Below are 17,565 nucleotides of genomic sequence, written 5' to 3' on the forward strand. Positions count from 1 at the left end.
TGTCATAAAAGTTGAAGTACAGTGGCGCAATCTCAGCTCATATTTCTTTTCACCATTCCATTGCATTCCATTCCATCCCATTCCATTCAATACTATTTCACTCCACTCCACCGCACTCCACTCCATTCCATTCCACTCCATGCCATTCCATTCCACTCCATTCCAATCCACTCCACTGCATTCCACTCCACTCCACTCCATTCAATTGCATTCCATTCCATTCCGTTTCACTCCATTGCATTCCATTCCTTTCCTTGGATAGGATATCACTGTGTCACCCAGGCTGGAGTGAAGTGGCACAATCTCAGCTCACATTATATGTCACTTTCCATTTCATTAAATTCTATTCCATTGCATTGCTTTACATGCCATTCCATTCCGTTCCATTGCATTACATTGCATTCCATTCCATTCCATTGCATTCCATTCCATTTCATTCCAATAAATTCCATTCAATTCCAAACCACTGTTTTCCACTCCACTCCACTCCATTATATTCTGTTACATCTGATTCCATTCCACTCCATTCCACTCCATTCCACTCCTCTCCATTCCACGGCACTCCACCCCATTCCACTCCATCCCTTTCCTTTCCACTCCATTCCATTGCACTCCACTCCACCCCACTCAACTCCACTTCACTCCTTTCCATTCCATCCCATTCTATCCCTCTCCATTCCACTCCACTACACTTCACTCCACTGCACTCTAGACCATTCCAGATCACTCCATTCCATTACATCGCATTCCATTCCTCTCTTTCGAGAGTATCTCACTCTCTCACTCATACGGAACCCCAGTAGCACAATACAAACTTGCACTGCATTCCAATCCGTCCCACTGCACTCCAATCCACTCCACTCCAATCCACTCCACTCCACTCCACTGCAATGCATTCCACACCACTCGATTACACTTCATTCCACTCCATTCCATTAGTCTCCATTCCCCTTCCACTGAATTCCATTCCATTCCTCTCCACTGCACTCCACTCCATTCCATTCCATTAATCCATTCAATTCCATTAATCCATTCCATTCCATTCCATTCCTGTCCATTCCATTCCATTCCACTGCTCTCCACTCCATTCCATTGTACTCCATTGCACTCCATTCCACTCCACTCCACTCCACTCCAATCCTATGCACTGAATTCCATTCCATTCCATTCCATTCCATTCCAATCCATTCCATTCCATAACATTACATTACATTACATTCAACTCCATTCGATTACACTCCACTACATTCCATTCCATTGCATTCCACTCCTTTTCTTGCCACTCCATTCCAGTCCATTACAGTCAACTCCACTCCATTCCATTCTATTCCACTCCAATGCCCACCACTACATTCCATTACATTCCACTCCACTCCATTCCACTCCTCTCCACTGCACTGCATTCGATTCCATTCCATTTTGTTCCATTCCACTTCATTTCTCTCAACTCCATTCCATTCCACTCGATTCCAATCCACTCCATTCCACTCCACTCCACTCCATTCAATTCCTTTCCATTCCACTCTACATTCCACTCCACTTCACTCCATTCCACTCCACTCTCCTGCGTTCCAATCCTTTCCATTCCATTCCATTCCATTAAACTCCTTTCCATTTCACTCCAATCAATTCCAGTCCACTCCACTCCATTCCACTCCACTCTACTGCATTCCATTCCATTCCATTAAACTCCATTGCATTCCACTCCACTCCATTCTAGTCCACTCCACTCCATTCCACTCCATTCCACTCCACTCCCCTCAAATCCATTCCATTCCATTCTATTCTACTCCACTCCATTCCATTCCACTCCTCTCCTTTCAATTCCATTCCATTGTATTCTACTCCACTCCATTCCATTCCACTCCTTTCCTTTCAGTTCCATTCCATTCCACTAATCTCCATTCCACTACATTCCACTCCATTCCTTTCCACTCCATTCCACTCCATTACATTCCATTCCATTCGACTCCACTCCACTCCACTTCATTCCAACCCAATCAATTCCACAACACTCCATTCCCTTCCACTCCATTCTATTCCATTCCACTCCACTCCATTCCAGCCCACTCCACTACACTCCACTCTACTGCATTCCATTCCATTCCATTCCATTTAAATCCATTCCATTCCACTCCCCTCCATTCCAGTCCACTCCACTCCATTCCACTCCACTCCACTCAAATCTATTCCATTCCATTCCACTCAATTCTACTACACACCATTCCATTTCACTCCTCTCCTTTCCATACAATTCCATTTCTCCAAACTCCACTCCACTCCATTCCACTCCATTGCATTCCACTCCATTCCTCTCCACTCCATCCCATTCCATTCGACTCCACTCCACTCCATACCATCCCACTCCATTCCACTCCATGCCATTCCCTTCCACTCCATTCCTTTCCATTCCATTCCCCTCCATTTCTTTTCATTCCACTCTACTCCATTCCAGCCCACTGCACTCCCCTCCACTCCACTCCAATCCATTTTCTTCCATTACACTCCATTCCACTCCAGTCCACTCCATTCCACTCCACTCCAATCCGTTCCATTCCATTCCACTCCATTCCACTCCAATCCATTCCATTCCATTCCATTCCATTATACTACACTTCATTCCATTCCACTCCTCTGTTTTCCATAATATTCCATTCCACTAAACTACACTCCACTCAACTCTATTCAACTCCATTCCATTCCACTCCATTCCACCCCACTCCACTCTATACAATTCGACTCCACTTCAATGCACTCTCTTCCATTCCACTCCATTCCACTCCACTCCATTCCCTTCCACTCCATTCCTTTCAATTCTATTCCACTCCATTCCATTCTATTTCACTCCACACCACTACATTCAATCCAATCCACGCCACTCAGTTCCACTGCACTCCACTACAATCTACTCCAATCCACTCCACTCCTTTCCACTCCTTACAACTCCATTCCAGTCAAGTAAACTCCACTCCACTTCATTCAATTGCATTCCACTGAATGCAATTCCGCTGCACTATATGCCTTTCCATTACATTACATTCCAGTAAACTCCATTCCATTCCATACTATTCCAATTCATTTGATTCCGTTCCATTCCACGCCTCTCCTCGCCATTTTACTCCAACCCAGTCCACTGCACTTCTCTCCACTCCATTCCATGTCATTGCGTTCCATTCCACTCCATTGAATTCCATTCCACTGAATTCCGTTTCATTACATTCCATCCACTCCACTCCACTCAATTCCACACCATTCAATTCCAATCCATTACTCTCCATTCCATTCCACTCCACTCCACTCCGTTCCACTCCATGCCACTCTACACCATTCCATTCCACTCTTCCACTCCATTCCACTCCATTCCAATACACTCCACTCCAATCCACTCCACTTCATTCCATTCCATTCCATTCCATTCCTTTCCACTCTACACCTTTCCACTCCTCTCCATTCCACTCCATTACATTCCATTTCATTCCATTTGACAACATTCCACTATACTCCTTTCCACTCCAATCCACTACCCTCCATTACACTCCATTCCACTCCATTACACTCCATTCCACTCAATACTCTCCACTCCAATCCACTCCACTTCATTCCATTCCATTCCATTCCACTCCTTTCCACTCTACACCTTTCCACTCCTCTCCATTCCACTCCATTCCATTCCATTACATTGCATTTGAATCCATTCCACTATACTCCTTTCCATTCCACTCCACTCCACTCCATTCCACTCCACTCCACTCCATTCCACTCCATTCCATTCCATTCCCCTCCATTACAGGGCATTCCACTCCACCCCAGTCCATTCCATTTCATTCCACTCCTCTCCACTCCACTCCAATCCATTTCTTTCCACTCCATTCATTCCTCTCCATTCCACTCCACTCCACTCCAATCCACTCCACTCCGTTCCATTGTTCTCCGCTGCACTCCACTCCACTCCATTCCACTCCACTGAATTCCAACCCACTCTGTTCCATTGTATTTCACTCCTAAAACAGTGCATTCCATTCCAATCCACTCCATTCTACTCCACTCCACTCCATTCCATTTCATTCCCTTCCATTCCATTCCACTCCATTCAATTCCATTCCACTATACTCATTCCACTCTTGTCCCTTCCACTCCACTCCAATCCATTTTATTCCATTACACTCCATTCCACTCCACTCCACTCCATTCCACTCCACTCCACTCCACTCCAATCCGTTCCATTCCATTCCACTCCACTCCACTCCTTTCCACTCCCTTCCACTCCACTCCAATCCATTCCACTCCACTCCACTCCACTACGTTCTATTACATTCCACTCCATTCCATTCCATTCCACTCCATTCTAGTCCATTCCACTCCACTTCGTTCCATTCCGTTTCATTCCATTAAATTCCATTCCACTACATTCCATTCCATTCCACTTCATTCCACTCCACTCCACTGCAATCTACTCCACTCTACTCCACTACAATCCAGTCCGTACTATTCCATTCCTTTCAACTCTAATCCATTTCATTCAACACCACTCCACTCCACTCCACTCCATTCCTTTGATTTTCACTCTATTCCATTCCGTTCCTTTCTTTCCACAGGATCTCGCTCTGTTAGAACGTTGGATTACAGTGGCACAATCTCATCTCACATTTCTTTTCACCATCCCATTGCATTCCATTCCATCACATTCCATTAAATACTATATCACTCCCTTCCACTGCACTCCACTCCATTCCATTCCACTCCATCCCATTGCATTCTACTCCATTCCAGTCCACTCCACTGCACTCCACTCCACTTCTCTCCATTCCATTCCATTTCACAACATTGCATTCCATTCCTTTTCTTCGAAAGAGTATAATTGTCTCACCCAGACTGGAGTGCAGTGGCACAATCTCAGCTCACATTACATGTCACTTTCCATTCTCTTGCTTTCTATTCAGTTGCATTCCTTAGCATTCCATTAAATTCCATTTCATTTTATTCCATTCCATTCAATTCCAGACCATTCTTTTCCACTCCACTTCACTCCACTCCACTCAATTTCTTTCCACACTACTCCATTTCAATCCTTTCCACTTCACTCCACTCCATTCCACTCCACTGCATTCCATTCCATTCCACTCCATTCCACTCCATTCCACTCCACTACATTCCACTCCACTCCTCTCCATTCCATTCCACTCCACTCCACTCCATCCCAATCCATTACACGGCATTCCACTACACTACACTCCGTTCCAGTCCACTCCACTCCATTCCACTCCAATCTACTGCATTCCATTACTTTCCATCCCATTAAAATCGATTCCATTCCAATCCACTCCGTTCCAGTCCACTCCACTCCATTACAGTCCATTCCATTCCACTTCGTTCCACTCAAATCCATTCCGTTCCATTTCATTCTACTCCATTCCATTCCATTCCACTCCTCTCCTTTCCATTCCACTCCATTTCACTAAACACCACTCCACTACACTCCATTCCACTCCATTACATTCCACTCCGTTCCACTCCACTCCATTCCATTCCATTAGACTCCACTCCACTCCACTCCCTTACATCCCACACCATTCGACTGCACTCCGTTCCCTTCCACTCCATTCCTTCCCATTCCATACCACTCCATTCCATTCCGTTCCAGTCCACTCCATTCCAGATCACTCCACTCCACTCCACTTTACTGCATTCCATTCCATTCCATTCCATTAAACTGCATTCCATTCCACTCCACTCCATTCCAGTACACTCCACTTCATTCCACTCCACTCCATTCCACTCCACTCCATTCCACTCCACTTCACTCAAATCCATTCCATTCCATTCCATTCCATTCTACTCCACTTCATTCCATTCCATTCCTCTCCTTTCTGTTCCATTACATTCCACTAAACTCCACTCCACTCCACTCCATTCCACTCCATTCCACTCCACTGCATTCCTTTCCACTCCATTCCATTCCATTCGACTCCACTCTACTCCACTCCCTTCCATTCCACTCCCTTCCACTCCACTCCATTCCCTTCCACTCCATTTCTTTCCATTCCATTCCACTCCATTCCATTCCATTCCACTCCACACCACTACATTCCATTCCACTACACACCACTACATTACATTCCACTACACACCACTACATTCCATTCCACTACACACCACTACATTCCATTCCACTACACACCACTACATTCCATTCCACTCCACTCCACTACATTCCACTGCACTCCACTCCATACCTCTCAAATCCACTCCACTCCATTCCACTCCGTACTACTCTGTTCCCGTCTACTAAATTCCACTCTGGTCCCTTCCATTGCATTGCACTGCAAGCAATTCTGCTGCAGTTTAATCCTTTCCATTCCATTCCATTCCATTAAACTCCATTCCATTCTGTTCGATTCCATTCCAATTGATTCCATCCCATGCCACTACTTTGCACTCCATTCCACTCCACTCCAGTCCACTTCATTCCATTCCATTCCATTCCATTAAACTCCATTCCATTCCACTCCACTCCATTCCAGTACACTCCACATTATTCCACTCTACTCCATTCCACTCCACTCCAGTCCACTTAATTCCATTCCATTCCATTCCATTCTACTCCACTTCATTCCATTCCATTCCTCTCCTTTCCATTCCATTCCATTCCACTAAACTCCACTCCACTCCACTCCATTCCACTCCATTCCACTCCACTCCATTCCTCTCCACTCCTTTCCATTCCATTCGACTCCACTCTACTCCAGTACCTTCCATTCCACTCCCTTCCACTCCATTCCATTCCCTTCCACTCCATTTCTTTCCATTCCATTCCACTCCATTCCATTCCATTCCACTCCACACCACTACATTCCATTCCACTCCACACCACTACATTCCATTCCACTCCACTCCACTACATTCCACTGAACTCCACTCCATACCACTCCAATCCACTCCACTCCATTCCACTATGTAACACTCCGTTCCCCTCTAGTAAATTCCACTTCGATCCCTTCCATTGCATTGCATTGCAAGCAATTCCGCTGCACTTTAATCCTTTCCATTACATTCCATTTCATTAAACTCCATTCCATTCTGTTCGATTCCATTCCAATTGATTCCATTCCATTCCACTACTTTCCACTCCATTCCACTCCACTCCAGTCCTCTTCATTCCATTCCATTCCATTTCATTACATTCCAATCCTTTCCATTCCATTTCAATCCATTCCTGTCCACTACACACCATTCCAGTACACTCTGCTGCACTCCTCTGCTCTCCATTCCATGCCATTGCATTCCACTCCACTCCATTCCATTCCATTCCACTCCACTCAATTCCACTCCATTCCATTCCAATTCATTCCACTCCACTCCATTGCATTCAACTCCACTCCACTGCATGACATTCCATTCCATTCCACTCCAATCCACTCCACTCCACTTCATTCCATTCCATTCCACTCCTTTCCACTCCAATCCACTCCATTGCACTCCACTCCACTCCATGACGTTCCATTCCACTCTACTTCTATCCACTCCTCTCAATTCCACTCCATTCCATTCCATTTCATTCCAATCAACTCCATTCCACTCTTTTCCATTCCATTCCACTCCAGTCCACTCCACTTCAGTCCATTCCATTCCACTCCATTCCATTCATCTCCATTCCACCCCACTACCCTCAGTTTCACTCCACTCCGTTCCATTCCATTTCATTCCATTCCATTCCATTCCACTCCTTTACATTCCATTCAACTCCATTCTAGTGCTTTCCACTCCACTTCTATCCATTCCATTCCATTCCATTGCACTGCACTCTACTCCAATCCACTCCATTTCATTCCACTCCGTTCCATTCCTCTCCATTCCACTCAACTCCATTCCATTCCATTCCATTTCATTCCTCTCCACAACACTCCACTATACTCCACCACATTCCATTGTTCCCCACTGCACTCCACTCCACTCCATTCCACTCCACTGCATTCCAACCCACTCCATTCCAGTCCACTCCACTCCATTCCAGTCCACTCTACTCCATTTCATTCCATTCCATTCCATTTCACTCCATTTCATTCCATTCCACCATACTCAATGCCACTCCTCTCCATTCCACTCCACTCCATTCCATTTCATTCCATTACACTGCATTCCACTCCACTTCACTCTATTTTACTCAACTCCGCTCTATTCCATTCTATTCCATTCTATTCCATTCCACTCCATTCCACTTCTTTCCACTACATTACACTTCAATCCACTCCATTAGACACCACTCCACTCCACTACATTCCATTCCATTCCACCCCATTCCATTCCATTACACTCCGTTCCATTCCATACCACTCCATTCCATTCCATTAAACTCCACTCCATTCCATTCCATTCCATTCCACCAAATTCCGTTTCACCATATTCCAGTCCATTCCACTCCATTCTTCTGTACTCCACTCCATTCTACTCCATTCCACTCCACTTCACTCCATTCCGTTACAATCCATTCCACTCCATTCCTTTCCATTCCATTAAGCTCCACAGCACTCCACTCCATTCCATTCCACTCCATTCCAACGTACTCCACTCCATTCCACTCCACTCCAGTCCACTCGACTCCTCTCCATTTCATTCCACTCCATTCCATTCCTCTCCTTTCCACCCCGTTACACTCCGTTTCACTCCACTCCATTCTATTCCATTCCATTTCATTCCAGTCTACTCCACTCCACTCAACTCCACTCCATTCCTTTCCAACCCACTCCACTCCATGCCACTCTATTCCTCACCACGCCTTTCCATTACATTCCATGTCATTGCACTCCACTCCACTCCACCACATTCTGTTGTCCTCCAGTGCACTCCACTGCACTAAATTCCACTCCACTGCATTCCAACCTACTCCATTCCGTTCCATTCCTCTCCACTCCACTCCATTCCATTCCACTCCACTTCATTCCATTCCATTCCACTCCACTCAATTCCATTTCTTTTCATTCCATTCTGATCCACTCCATTCCATTCCATTCCACTATACTCCATTGCTGTAATCTCCATTACATTCCACTCCTTTCCATTTCATTCCAATACACTCCATTCCACTTCACTCCACTCCATTCCACTCCACTCCACTCCATTCCACTCCACTCCATTGAATTCCATTTCATACCACTCCACTCCACTTTATTCCACTCCATTCCACTCCACTCCACTCCTTTCCACTCCACTCCACTCCAGTACATTCAATTCCACTCCACTCCATTCCATTCCATTCCACTCCATTCCAGTCCATTCCACTATATACAAGTCCATTCCGCTCCACTCCATTAAATTCCATTAAATTCGATTAAATTCCATTCCACAACATTCTCGTCCATTTCACTCCATTCTACTATACTACACTCCATTCCACTCCATTCCAATCCATTTCAGCACATTCCGTTCCACTCTATTCCACTCCATTCCATTCCATTCCATTCCATTAAGGTCCACAACACTCCACTCCATTTCATTCCACTCCATTACACTCTACTCCCTTCCATTCCACTCCACTCCATTCCATTCCATTCCATTCCTCTCCTCACCACTCCACTACACTCCACCACATTCCATTGCTCTCCACTTCACTCCACTCCACTCCATTCCACTCCACTGCCTTCCAACCCACTCCTTTCCACTCTTTTCCACTCCACTCCACTCCATTCCACTCCACTCCACTCCCTTTCGTTTCATTCCATTCCATTCCATTTCACTCCATTCCATTCCATTCCACTATACTCCAATCCACTCCTCTCCATTTCACTCCACTCTATTCCATTTCATTCCATTTCACTGCATTCCACTCCACGTAACTCTATTTTACTCAACTCCTCTCTATTCCATTCTATTCCATTCCACACCACTCCACTTCTTTCCACTCCATTCCACTCCAATCCACCCCATTATACACCACTCCGCTCCACTGCATTCCATTCCATTCCACTCCATGCCATTCCATTACACTCCGTTCCATTCCATACCACTCCATTCCAGTCCATTGAACTCCACTCCATTCCATTCCATTCCATTCCATCAAATTCCATTGCACTACATTCCAGTCCATTCCACTCCATCCTTCTGTATTCCACTCCATTCTACTCCACTCCACTCCACTTCACTCCATTCCATTCCACTCCATGCCACTCCATTCCATTAAGCTCCACAGCACTCCACTCCATTCCATTCTACTCCATTCCAATCTACTCCATTCCATTCCACTCCACTCCAGTCCACTCGACTCCCCTCCATTTCATTCCACTCCTTTCCATTCCTCTGCATTCCACCCCACTACACTCCGTTTCACTCCACTCCATTCCATTCCATTCCATTTCTTTCCAGTCTACTCCATGCCAATCAACTCCACTCCATTCCATTCCAACCCACTCCACTCCACTCCATCCTCACCACGCCATTCCATTACATTACATTTCATTGCACTCCACTCCACTCCACCGCATTCCACTGTTCTCCACTGCACTCCACTGCACTAAATTCCACTCCACTGCATTCCAACCCACACCAATCCATTCCATTCCATTCCACTCCACTTCATTCCCTTCCACTCCTCTTCATTCCATTCCAATCCACTCCATTCCATTCCATTCCAATATACTCCATTGCTCTAATCTCCATTACACTCCACTCCTTTCCATTTCATTCAATTACATTCCATTCCACTTCACTCCACTCCATTCCACTCCACTCCACTCCATTCAATTCCATTTCATACCACTACACTCCACTTTTTTCCACTCCATTCCACTCCACTCCACTCCTTTCCACTCCACCCCACTCCACTCCATTCAATTCCATTCCACTCCATTCCATTCCATTCCACTCCATTCTTTTCCATTACACTACATACCAGTGCATTCCGCTCCACTCCATTAAATTCCATTCCATTCGATTAAATTCCATTTCACGACATTCTCGTCCACTTCACTCCATTCTACTATACTCCACTCCATTTTACTCCATTCCAATCCATTTCACCACATTTCGTTCCACTTTATTCCACTACATTCCACTCCACTCCATTCCATTCCATTAAGCTCCTCAACACTCCAATTCATTTCACTCCACTACATTACACTCTACTGCATTCCATTCCACTCCACTCCAGTCCAATCCACTCTGCTCCATTTCATTCCACTCCATTCCATTCCTCTCCATTCCAGCGCACTACACTCCGTTTCACACCACTCCATTAGATTCCATTCCATTTCATTCCTGTCTGCTCCACTCCTCTCAACTCCACTAAATTCCATTCCAACCCACTCCACTCCACTCCATTTCACTCCACTACATTCCACTCCACTCCATTTCATTCTGTTCCATTAGACTCCAATGCATTCCATTCCACTCTACTCCATTTGTCACCACTCCATTCCACTCCATTAAATTCCGTTACATTCCACTCCTTTCCACTCCACTCCACTCCGTTCCACTCCACTCCATTCTATTCCATTCAATTTCATTCCATTAAACTCTACTCAACCGCACTCCACCTCATTCCATTGCTCTCCACTGCACTCCACTCCACTCCATTCCACTTCACTGCATTCCAACCCACTACATTCCATTCTATTCCATTCCATTCCATTCCATTCCATTCCATTCCATTCCATTCCACTCCACTCCATTCCACTCCACTCCAATCCATTTCAATCCAATCCACTCCATTCCATTTCATTCCATTCCTTTCCATTCCACTCCATTCCATTCCATTCAACTCCTTTCTATTCCATTCCACTCTACTCCAAACCTCTACCCCCTAATCCACTCCATTCCATCCGATTTCATTGCACTCAATTCCTTTCCACTATACTCCATTCCATTCCACTCCAATCCCGTTAACTCCACTCCATTCCATTCATTTCTATTCCACCCCACCAAACTCAGTTTCACTCCACTTCATTCCATTCCACTCCATTTCATTTCAGTCTACTGCACTCCAACACAATCAACTCCACTCCATTCCATTCCAGGCCACTCTCCTCCACTCCATTCCACTCCACTTCATTCCACTCCATTCCACTCCATTCCACTCCATTCCATTCCGTTCTATTCCATTCCATTCCATTCCACTCCACTCCATTCCATTCGATTCCAATCTTCTCCTTTCATCTCCACTCCATTCCACTCCACTCCATTAAATTACATTCCACTCCTTTCCACTCCACTCCACTCCTTTCAAATCCACTCCACTCCATTTCATGCCATTCCATTCCATTCCACTTCATTCTAGTCGATTACACTCCACTCCATTCCATTCCATTCTATTCTACTCCACTCCTCTCCACTCCACTCTATTCCATTTCATTACACTCCATTCCATTCCTCTCCATTCCACTCCACTCCACACCACTCCATTACACTCCACTCCATTTCTTATCACTGCAATCCATTCCTCTCCACTCCACTCCACTCCATTCCACTCCTCTCCATTTCATTACATTCCATTTCATTCCACTCCACTCCACTTCACTCCACTCCACCACATTCCATTGCTATCCACTGCACTCCCCTCAATTTCACTCCACTGCATTCCAATCCACTCCATGCCATTCCATGCCATTCCACTCCCCTCCACTCCATTCCACTCCACTCCACTGCATTCCACTCGACTCCACTCCATTCCATTTCATCCCATTCCATTTCCATTCCATTTCACGCCATTCCATTCCATTTCCTTCCATTCCACTCCATTCCATTCCACTCCATTCCATTACATTCCACTATACTCCTTTCCACTCCTCTCCATTCCACTCCACTCCATTCCTTTTCATTCCATTACACTCCATTCCACTCCCCTCAACTCCATTCCACTCCACTCCATTCCATTCCATTCCATTCCATTCCACTCTACTCCACTTTTTTCCACTCCATTCCATTCCATTCCATTCCATTCCACTCTACTCCACTTTTTTCCACTCCATTCCACTCCACTCCACTCCATTTCACTCCACTCCACTCCAGTTCATTCCATTCAATTCCTCTCCATTACATTCCGTTCCTCTCTGTTCCCTTCCATTCAACTCCATTCCAGTCCATTCCACTCCTCTCCATTCTATTTCATTCCGTCAAATTCTATTCCTGTACATTCCAGTCCATTCCACTCCACTCCTCTCCAGTTCATTCCATTCAATTCCTCTCCATTACATTCCGTTCCTCTCCGTTCCCTTCCATTCCAATCCATTCCAGTCCATTCCACTCCACTCTATTCCATTCCATTCCATCAAATTCTATTCCACTACATTCTAGTCCATTCCACTCCATTCTTCTGTACTCCACTCCGTTCTACTACATTCCACTCCATTTCACTCCATTCCGTTCCACTCCATTCCACTCCATTCCATTCCATTCCATTAAGCTCCGCAACATTCCACTGAATTCCATTCCCCTTCCTTCCACTCTACTCCATTCCATTCCACTCCACTCCATTTCATTCCACTCCATTCTATTCCTCTCCATTCCACCTCACTACACTCAGTTTCACTCCACTCCATTCCATTCCATTCCATTATATTCCAGTCTACTTCACTCCACTCCACTCCACTCCATTCCATTCCAACCCACTCTCCTACACTCCATTCAACTCCACTCCATTCCATTCCATTAATTTCCACTTCATTCCACTCCACTCCACTCCAACACTTTCCATTGCTCTCCACTGCACTCCAATGCACTGCATTGCAGTCCACTGCATTCCAACACACTCCATTCCGTTCCATTCCACTCCACTACACTCCACTTCATTCTACTCCGCTCCACTGCATGCCTCTCCACTCCAATCTACTCCTTTCCACTTCATTTCGTTCTATTCCGTTCCACTTCATTCCATTCCATTGCACTACAATCCATTCTACTCCATTCCGTTGCACTCCACTCCATACCATTTCATTACATTACACTCCATTCCACTCCACTCTACTCCATTCCACTACACTCCACTCCATTCCACTACACTCCACTCCATTCCATTTCATTCCATTCCATTCCACTCCACTCCACTTCTTTCCACTCCATTTCCCTCCAATCCACTCCATTCCACTCCACTCCACTTCACTACATTCCATTCCATTCCACGCCGTTCCATTCCATTCCACTCCGTTCCATTCCATTCCACTCCGTTCCATTCCATTCCACTCCTTTCCATTCCATACCACTCCGTTCCATTCCATACCACTCCGTTCCATTCCTTTCGAAACCATTCCTCTCAATTCCACTCTACTCCATTTCAGTCCATTACATTTCATTCCACTCCACTCCACTCCACTCCACTCCACCAGAATCCATTTCTCTCCACTGCATTCCACTCCACTCAGTTCCACTCCACTGCATTCCAACTCTCTCCATTCCATTCCATTCCATTCCACTCCACTCCACTCCATTCTACTCCACTGCACTCCATTTCACTCCACTCCACTCCTTTCCATTTCATTCCATTCCATTCCATTCCGTTCCATTCCATTGCACTCCATTCCATTCCATTCCATTCCACTCCATTGCATTCCATCATACAATACTACATTCCACTCATCTCCATTCCTCTCCACTCCATTCCATTTCATTCCATTACACTCCATTCCTTTCCACTCCACTCCATTCCTCTCCATTCCACTCCACTCCACTCTGTTCCATTCCATTCCATTCCACTGCACTCCACTTCTTTCCACTCCATTCCACTCCACTCCACTACATTCCACTCCACTCCACTGCATTCCATTCCATTCCACTCCGTTCCATTCCATTCCACTCCGTTCCATTCCATTCCACTCCGTTCCATTCCATTGCACTCCATTCCAGTCCATTCCACTCCACTCCATTCCATTCCATTCCATCAAATTTCATTCCACTCCATTCCACTCCATTCCACTCCATTCTTCTTTACTCCACTCCGTTTTACTCCATTCCACTCCATTTCCCTCCATTCCGCTCCACTCCATTCTCCTCTGTTCCATTCCTTTAAGCTCCAGGACACTTCACTCCAATCAATTCCAATCCATTACACTCTACTCCATGCCATTCCACTCCAATCCAGTCCAATTCACGCCTCTCCATTTCATTCCACTCCATGCCATTCCTCTCCATTCCACCTCAATATACTCCGTTTCACTCCACTCCATTCCATTCCATTCCATTTCTTTCCAGTCTTCTTCACTCCACTCAACTTCACTCCATTCCATTCCAACCCTCTCTACTCCATTCCATTCAACTCCACTCCGTTCCATTACATTACATTTCATTGCACTCCACTCCACTCCACCACATTCCATTGCTCTCCACTGCACTCCACTGCACTACGTTGTACTCCACTGCATTCCAACCCACTTCATTCCAATCCATTCCTTTGCACTCCACTCCACTCCATTACAATCCACTCCACTCCTTTCCTCTCCACTCCACTCCACTCCATTCCATTTCATTTTATTCCTTTCAATTCCAATCCATTCCATTCTATTCCATTATACTCCATTCCACTCCTCTCCGTTCCACTCCACTCCATTCCATTTCATTCATTTCCACTCCACTCCATTCCACTCCACTCCACTCCATTCCATTCCATTCCAGTCAACTCCACTCCACTTCTTTCCACTCCGTTCACCTCCACTCCACTCCATTCCACTCAACTCCACTCTACTACATTCCATTCAATTCCACTCTGTTCCATTCCATTTCGCTGCTTTCCATTCCATTCCTATCCATGCCACACAATTCCACTCCACTCCATTTCATTCAATTCCATTTCATTCCACTCCACTCCACTACACTACGCTCCACCACATTCAATTGCTCTCCACTGGACTGAATTCCTCTCCATTCCACTCCACTGCATTCCAAACCACTCCATTCCATTCAATTATATTCCACTCCACTCCACTCCATTCAAATCCACTCCACCCCATACCACTCCGCTCTTCTCCATTCCATTTCATTCCATTCCATTCCATTCCCTTCCGTTCCATTCCACTCCATTCCACTCCATTCCATTCCACTCCATTCCACTCTACTCCATTCCATTCCACTCCACTCCAGTCCACTCCACTCCAGTCCACTCCACTCTGCTTCATTTCATTCCACTCCATTCCATTCCTCTCCATTCCACCCCACTGCACACCATTTCCCACCCCTCCATTTCACACCACTCCATTCCATTCAATTTCATTCCAGTCTACTTCACTCCACTCAAAACCACTCCATTCCATTCCAACCCACTCTATTCCACTCCAGTCCACTGTACTCCATTTCATCACATTCCATTTCATTACACTCCACTCCACCATATTCCATTGCTCTCCACTGCACTCCACTGCACTATATTGCACTCCGCTGCATTCCAACCCACTCCTTTCCATTCCATTCCATTCCCTTCCACTTCACTCCAATCCATTCCACTCCACTCCTCTCCATTCCACTCCACTCCATTCCATTCCTCTCCACTCCACTCCACTCCTTTCCATTTCATTTCATTCCATTCCTTTCCACTCCATTCCATTGCATTTCACTATATTCCATTCCACTCCTCTCCATTCCACTCCACTCCATTCCTTTTCATTGCAATAAACTCCATTCCACTCCACTCCACTTCTTTCCACCCCATTCCACTCCACTCCACTCCATTCCACTCCACTCCACTACATTCCATTCCATTCCACTCTGTTCCATTCCGTTCCACTCAATTCCATTCCAATCCATGCCACTCCAATCCACTGCACTCCATTTCAATCCATTCCATTTCATTCCACTCCACTACTCTCCACTGCACTCCACCACACTCCACCACATTCCATTGCTCTCCACTGCACTCCATTCCACTCCATTCCACTCCATTGCATTCCAACCCACTCCATTTTATTCCATTCCACTTCACTCCACTCCATTGGAATCCACTCCACTCCATTCCACTCCACTCCTCTCCATTCCATTTCATTCCATTCCATTCCATTCCACTCCATTGCATTCCATCCCATTCCACTCCATTCCATGCCATTCCAGTATACTCCATTCCACTCCTCTCCATTCCTCTCCACTGCATTCCATTTCATTTCATTACACTCCATTCCATTCCACTCCACTCCATTCCACTCCACTCCTTTCCATTCCATTCCATTCCACTACTCTCCACTTCTTTCCACTCCATTCCACTCAACTCTACTCCATTCCACTCCACTCCACTCCAATACATTGCACTCCATTCCACTACATTCCATTCCATTCCTCTCCGTTCCATTCCATTCCAGTAAAACTCACTCAATTTCATTCCATTCCATTCCACCAAATTCCATTCCACTACATTCCAATACATTCCACTCCATTCTTCTGTACTCCACTCCATTCTACTCTATTCCAATCCGATTGACCACATTCCATTCCACTCTGTTCAATTCTCTCCATTCCTTTCCATTCCATTAAGCTCCACAACACTCCACTCCATTTCATTCCACTCCATTCCACTCTACTCCATTCCATTCCTCTCCATTCCAGTCCACCCCACTCCGCTCCATTTCATTACCCTCCATTCATTTCCTCTCCATTCCACCCCAC

Source organism: Pongo abelii, chromosome 11 (genome assembly GCF_028885655.2).
Source record: "Pongo abelii isolate AG06213 chromosome 11, NHGRI_mPonAbe1-v2.0_pri, whole genome shotgun sequence".
NCBI classification, from domain to species: domain Eukaryota; kingdom Metazoa; phylum Chordata; class Mammalia; order Primates; family Hominidae; genus Pongo; species Pongo abelii.